Raw genomic sequence first — 7,374 nt, 5'->3', positions numbered from 1 at the left:
ATCTAGTCTAGTAGAGCTCATCTTATCATCAACTGGAGGATGTTTTCATGTACTTTCTTTCAAGTGGATGAACAACTAGTATGAAGAAGTTGGAAATATCAAGAGCAGCAAACAGGAAGTCTACAGAGAGCGTTTCAACCTCTACAAATATTAACCTGCATTTTTATCACATGCCTCCTCCTCATTGAAAACAGTTCCCCTCCTTATTCAAACTTCTTCTGACCCTCGTCTTCTTGTATTACTTTGCACACACACACGTTGGCAATGAACAAGATATCAAGGGTTGCAATTAGACTCGCCTAATGTTGAATATTTACTCAGTTTTATTGACTTTTAAAGGTCCTCCAACTGTACATGTATCCTGAAAGTCCACACACACACACAAACATACACCGGCTCTCATTCTCAGACTACCCAGACAGAGCAGACGTCTCGACGGGACAACCTCCTCTGACCTAGCGCTCTGTAAACTCACAAAACACACAAGATAAACCTCCGCCCCGCTGGAATATCAGGAGCGACCCTGACCCCGCTGTCAGCGCGGGCTGCATTTATCATCTGAATAAAAACAGACCACAGTGGGAAATGTTCTGCATGTGAAGCCTCTGACTGGATGAGAGAGCGAGGGAGAGAGAGAGAGAGTGTCTGTGAATGTGTGACTACATTTACAGCTCAGAAAAGTCAGATTCTGCTCTTTTGCATGGACAGCTAACAAACAGGTGAATGATTACTCAGTTTTCTGGACTTCTGGTGGCTGAACAGTCACAAAGACACTCAGTTCAAACTTCTACCTCACTGTCCCCTTTGTGCTTTTGTTCTTGTGTGGGCTTTTCGATGACCTCATTCTTCCTCTTCTGTGAGTTTCTGTTTCTCTCCTAACTTTGAAATCATCAGCTGAAACATTAAAATCGTACTCCTTTATATTTTGGCTGTAAAGAGAAACTTGTGTGTTGATATGAGTCCGTCCCCGTCCCCCCCTCTGCTCCCTCTGATTATAGCTGGCCTGTTATCACAAAAGAGACCATAAAGGAATGTAAGAATGTAACACTGTGACCCACTAACACTGTTAACACAGCTACTGCAGGACAGGCTGTCTGACTCATCAGAGCGTTCATGCTCCAGCCTGCAGCACCGCTTCAACTCTACCCCCAACTCTACCTCCTGTACTCTACAAATAAATACAACAGATGTTTTCTGTCATATTTAAGCACTTTTAACACCCTCTGTTTTAACATGCATGCTAAAAATCAATTTAGCAATTTATTTAGTTATTCATTTGATCTTATCATCTTATTCCAGTGATTTTTACAGATTACTTCTCAGCATTTTAATATTTTATTCTGTATTAACTTTAAAGGGGACATATCACGCTTTTTTCATCAATATATATTGGTCTAAGAGGTCCCCAAAACATGTCTTTAAAGTTTATGCTCAAAAAAACACTTTGAAATCAGATTTTGGTCTGCCTGAAAAACCCTCTTCTTCATTCCTCATCAGAACACTCTGTTTTCTCTCTGACCACGCCCCCTCCGGAAGTGGATGTGCCTCGGCTCTCCAGCACGTTGATCTAATGTTTACATGTTGGCTGAATATACACGGCTGCTCAGAGATCACGATACTTCAACCCTCTGACTCTGATCCTGACGGAGAGGCGCCTGTAGCAGGACCTTTCTGAACCATTGGTCACAGATTTAGTGTTTCTTGTTGTTTTATTTATCAGTATGTAGACGTGTGTCTTGGTACACAGCTACGAACATGTAGCTATGTGGCTATGCTTACTAGCGCTAGCACTTATCCATGATAAATAAAAATCATCCACTAGATCTTCAAATCTGCAGACGTGGGGAGTAAAACCGACCTCTGCCAGAAAGGCAGCAGGACCTTTTCTGAAGGATTGGTCACAGATTTAGTGTTTCTTGTTGTTTTATTTGTCAGTATGTAGACGTGCGTCTTGGTACACAGCTACAGCTACAGCTACAGCTACAGCTATGAACATATAGCTATGTGGCTATGCTAATTAGCGCTAGCACTTATCCATGACAAATACAGATCATCCACTAGATCTTCAAATCTGCAGACGTGGGGAGTAAAACCGACCTTTGTGTTTATTAAGACAGCCTACAACTAGCATGCCTCCCTCCTAAGCTCCTTGTTAGCACACATTTGTGCAGGTAATGAAAAACGGAGGAGGGATTTAGTATTATTTTATACAGTCTATGGGCTGAACAAGCTCCGAGCTCTGACTCCGTGACAGACCGGATATTGTTGTTACGTAACAAAAACACGGAAGTCTGAAACGGCTGGTTTCACACACATTTACAGAAAGGTGGAGAAATCAGAACAGGGGCAGAATGGATTCTTTTCATTCTCGGGGGGTTTGTAGACAGGGACGCATATTTCAGGTAGAGAACCATTAAAAAGTCCATTTTGCATGATATGTCACCTTTAAGTGTAGCATCTTAGTTTCTTTTACTGGTTTAATCTTTTAGTGTTTTATTATCTTATTCATTTATTTTACTTTGGTGAGCTTTATTTCCCATCTTCAGTTTAAATCATAGTCTGTACAGTCATGGCCAAAAGTTTTGAGAATGACACAACTATTAATTTTCACAAAGTCTGCTGTTTCAGTTTTTATAATGGCAATTTGCATATACTCCAGAATGTTATGAGGAGTGATCAGCTCAACTGCAATTAATTGCAAAGTCCCTCTTTGCCTTGAAAATGAACTTTATCACCAAAAACACATTTCCACTGCATTTCAGCCCTGCCACAAAAGGACCAGCTAACATCATTTCAATGACACACAGGTGTCACACACATTAACACGGGTGTGGGTGTTGATGAGGACAAGGCTGGCGATCAATCTGTCATGATTGAGTGACTGGACACTTTAAAAGGAAGATGGTGCATGACACCATTGTTCCTCATCTGTTAGCCATGGTTACCTGCAAGGAAACACGTGCAGCCATCATTGCATTGCACAAAAAGGGCCTAACAGGGAAGTTTATAGCAGCGAGTAAGATTGCACCTCAGTCAACCGTCTATCGAATTATCAAGAACTTCAAGGAGAGAGGTTCAATTGTTGCCAAACAGGCTCCAGGGCACCCAAGAAAGTCCAGCAAGCGCCAGGACCGTCTCCTGAAGGTGTTACAGCTGCGGGATCGGGCCACCACCAGTGCAGAGCTTGCTCAGGAATGGCAGCAGGCAGGTGTGAGTGCATCTGCACGCACAGTGAGGCGAAGACTTTTGGAGGAAGGCCTGGTGTCAAGGAGGGCAGCAAAGAAGCCACTTCTCTCCAGTAAAAACATCAGGGACAGACTGATACTCTGCCAATATTTTTTGCCATCTGACAAAAACACCTAAAAACCCTGAAGCAGCAGACTTTGTGAAAATGTAATATTTGTGTCATTCTCAAAACTTTTGGCCATGACTGTATAATAAATGGAAGTAGTATCCGTGACGTCACCCATCTGTTTCTGAAGTGCTGTTCTGAAGCCGATCATTTGCGGCAGCCATATTGGAAATGTTGAACTCAACCAAACATCGTCCAAGCTAGTGTGAGGTAAAGAGGCGGGCCTTTTAAAAGTAAACTTAAGACTTACTTTTTTAATCTAGCTTTTAATTGGGGTAATTTATTTTTAGCCCTTGGACTACATTATTATTATTATTTGTATTTATTTTTAAAGTTCTATTTTTGGCCTTTTTGCCTTTATTTATAGGACAGCTGAAGAGAGACAGGAAATGTGGGGAGTAGAGAGCGGGGAAAGACATGCAGGAAATGGTCGACCGGCTGGGAATCGAGCTGGCGACCTCTGCGACGAGGACTGTAGCCTCTGTATGTGGGGCACTTAGACCGCTAGGCCACCAGCGCCCAAACTGCATTATTATTTTAATCCTTGCTTTAACATTTATTTATCTAATTTAATTATGTATTTATTGTATTCATCTGATCGTGTCAACACTATATTATTTTTAACTTTTCTTTCCACTCTTACTCATTTTATTAATTTTACTATATTGATTTTATTATATTTTATCTTTAAGTATTTTATTTATAATGATGCCTTTTTTTAATTTTATCATCTCTGTTGTTTTCTGTCTGTTATTTTGTGAAGCACTTTGGGCTGCATGTTCATATGTATGAAAGGTGCTCTATAAATAAAGGTGAGTTGAGTTGCATGCCTGTCAATCAAGCAATGCCCTTATTTGGGCAAAACTCAAATGCTCAATATCTTCAAAAATAACAAGTTATAAAAAGATTCACCCCCGTACAGTGTGTGCTTGTTGAGCCGCATTTTGTAATAACGGTGCATTTTGTAATAAACGTCCAAAATGTAATAACTTTTTCATTTCATTTTGTAATAAGCCGCATTTTGTAATAAACTGCCCCAACGCATTTTGTAATAAATTTTGCCGCATTATGTAATAAGTTATTACATTTTGAGAAGATTATTACAAAATGCGGCTTTATTACAAAATGAAATGAAAAAGTTTTTACATTTTGGACGTTTATTACAAAATGCACCGTTATTACAAAATGCGGCTCAACAGTGCTGAAAGAGAAATGAGCTCCTCAGACCTAAACAGTTTTTTGAACCAGGCTGTAAACATGTTTATTTCTGCTGTAAAGATCGTCTTCTTTGAATGGGTGTGTATGTGGTTTCCTGTGTTTCTGCAGCCAGCCTCTAGTGGACGCTTGAGGAACTGCAGTTTATAACACTTCCCCATTGGCTTCATATTTTAAGCATGGAGGGTGCTGCTTGGTTTTAACACCTTATGTTACCTCCAGTGTTTCCTCATTCAGATGTCATGATAGCGTTTCCTCCTTTCATCAGTAACTTCTTTTTATTATTATTTTTTTATATCATACCTTAACCTTAACCTTGCATATGGATTAAGGTGTCATTTTTTGTATTTTTAATTTATTCTATCTTACCTCTACCATTATTTTTTTTTTATTTACAGCACTTTGTGTTACAATATTATTGTATGAAAAATGCTTTACAAAAAACTCTTCTTTAGGCTGAGACAGGCAGCAGCCCACATATCAAGCAGCCATCCACACAAACCCAACACACAGCCCTGTATTACATTAACATAAGATGCATCAGGCTGTGTTATTGCGAGATTTTAATATAGAGGTTCATAACATCCACTGAGCTGATGGTATTGTTGCTGATGTTTTCTGTGGAGCGTGGTTTCAGAATCAAACATCAGGGTGTCTGACTGTGAGTCATACGGGTATTGTTGTTTTTGAGTGGTTGGTTATGAATGTGATATTGTTCCGCCTCCCTGCTTGTTGTAGGGCTGTTTTCTTTCAGTGTGCGCTCCTTCATTGTGCTCTATAACTCTACTGCAGGTGTCCACAGGTGATGTAACGTGTTTGAGAGAGTGGAGGTTTGATCGTTTTGGTTTCTCTCCCTCAAGATTCTTTCTCCCTAATCAATCAAAAACTAACAACAAACAAAACAGCAGGTCTACCCCGTACTCTATGTTCTATTATTAACAAAGACCCAACATCAAGACAGGATAAGATCCAGTCCCATCTTACAGACAGGACTCAGTCTGATCTCATCTTAATCCACCATGAGCAGAGCACTTTGCAGCATTTAGCAAGTTACAGTGGCAAGGACAAACTTCCTTTAACAGGCAGAAACCTCCAGCAGGACCAGACTCATGTTAGACACACATCTGCTGAGACCGTGTTGGAGAGAGGGATAGAGGGAGATGAAGAGAGAGAGAGATGATAGTGGGGAGACGGATAGTAGTAGTTGTAGCAGCTGGAGTCTGGAACGTCCACAGCAGCAGAGATCCAGAGGAACCTACGGGACAAGGGAGCTCAGGGACTCCAGAAAGGTCATGGACTTTAATGGGAGAGGGAAAGACAGGATCTCTCCTTCCTTCCTTCCTTCAGTCTTTCCTTCCATTTCTCCTTCCCCCCTTTCTTCAGGCTTTCCTCCCATTCTTCCTCCCTTCCTTACTTCAATCTATCCTTCCATTCTTCCTTCCACCCTACCTTCATCTCTCCTTCCTTTCCCTCCTTCAATCCTTCCTTCCTTCAGTCGCTCCTTCTAGTCCTCCTTCATTCCTTCCTTCCTTCCTTTCTTCAGTCTCTCCTTCTATTCTTCCTTCCTTCCTTCCTTCCTTCCTTCAATCTCAACTTCCATTTCTCCTTCCTTGCTTCAGTCTCTGCTTCCCTTTTTCCTTCTTTCATTCCTTCCAGTCGTCCTCCCTTCCTTTCTCAAGTCTTTCCTTCCTGAGACCGTGATGGAGAGAGGGATAGAGGGAGATGAAGAGAGAGAGAGATGATAGTGGTGAGACGGATAGTAGTAGTTGTAGCAGCTGGAGTCTGGCACGTCCACAGCAGCAGAGATCCAGAGGAAACAGGAGACAAGGGAGCTCAGGGACTCCAGAAAGGTCTATGGTTAGTAACTTTGATGGGACTTGTTGGGCTTGGCAGTGACAAATTAAAAGTCTCTAAACTTTCTAAGAACTTTCAGGATCATTAAAAGGTCGATATAAGGACAAACTTCCTTTAACAGGCAGAAACCTGCAGCAGGACCAGACTCATGTTAGACACACATCTGCTGAGACCGTGTTGGAGAGAGGGATAGAGGGATTGTCTCTAATTAGTAAGACAGCTCTTTATTAAAGAAAGTGAAGAAAAAGGAAACACTTCCTAGTTTGAGCGACTGAATTTTGAGGAACAGATTCTTATTTTTGTTTTAAGAGTCATTAAAATGATTAGTAGACTTCCAGAGATGAAGATGTGGTTTTAGGACTTTGTTATTGTTTCTTTTAACTATCCTCTTAAATTGAAAACAGATGTATTCATTGAAAAATGATAGTAATTGTTTGCCACTGGCTCTTCTTGTAACACTAAGTTAAGAGAAAATGTGGGAACAAATCTGAGACAGTGTAAACCACATGAAGCCGGTCTTCATAAAAGAGCTCTGACAGGCATTTTTCAGTTCTACATTGAAGTGAGGATTTATGACACCACAGATTTTGATTTGAGGAAGCAAAAGAGACACGAGTGTCAAAAAAGTTTTGATGGATCATGTGTTGTTTCTGAGGACAGACAACTGAAGAGAGTTAATAAAGCCTGAAGGAAGCAGAGAGAGAGGGAGGGGGAGAGGGAGGGAGAGGGAGAGCGTGACTGTTGTGGCTATTTGTGATGCCTGATGATGTGTCCCCGGTCATGTGAGAAGTCAGCTACGATGATTAAACTCCAACTCATCTGACCACACAGCTCCGTTCTTCACCTTCTGAACGTCTCAACCTTCTTTTTTCAAAAACCTCTTCATGAAATAAACTGGACACACTCTCTCTATGACGACAACATGAGTCTGCAGTCCTCAGAAACCTGAGAGA

Source organism: Notolabrus celidotus, chromosome 13 (assembly GCF_009762535.1).
Source record: "Notolabrus celidotus isolate fNotCel1 chromosome 13, fNotCel1.pri, whole genome shotgun sequence".
Lineage (NCBI taxonomy): Eukaryota > Metazoa > Chordata > Actinopteri > Labriformes > Labridae > Notolabrus > Notolabrus celidotus.
Note: the sequence above shows the minus strand (reverse complement) of the source record.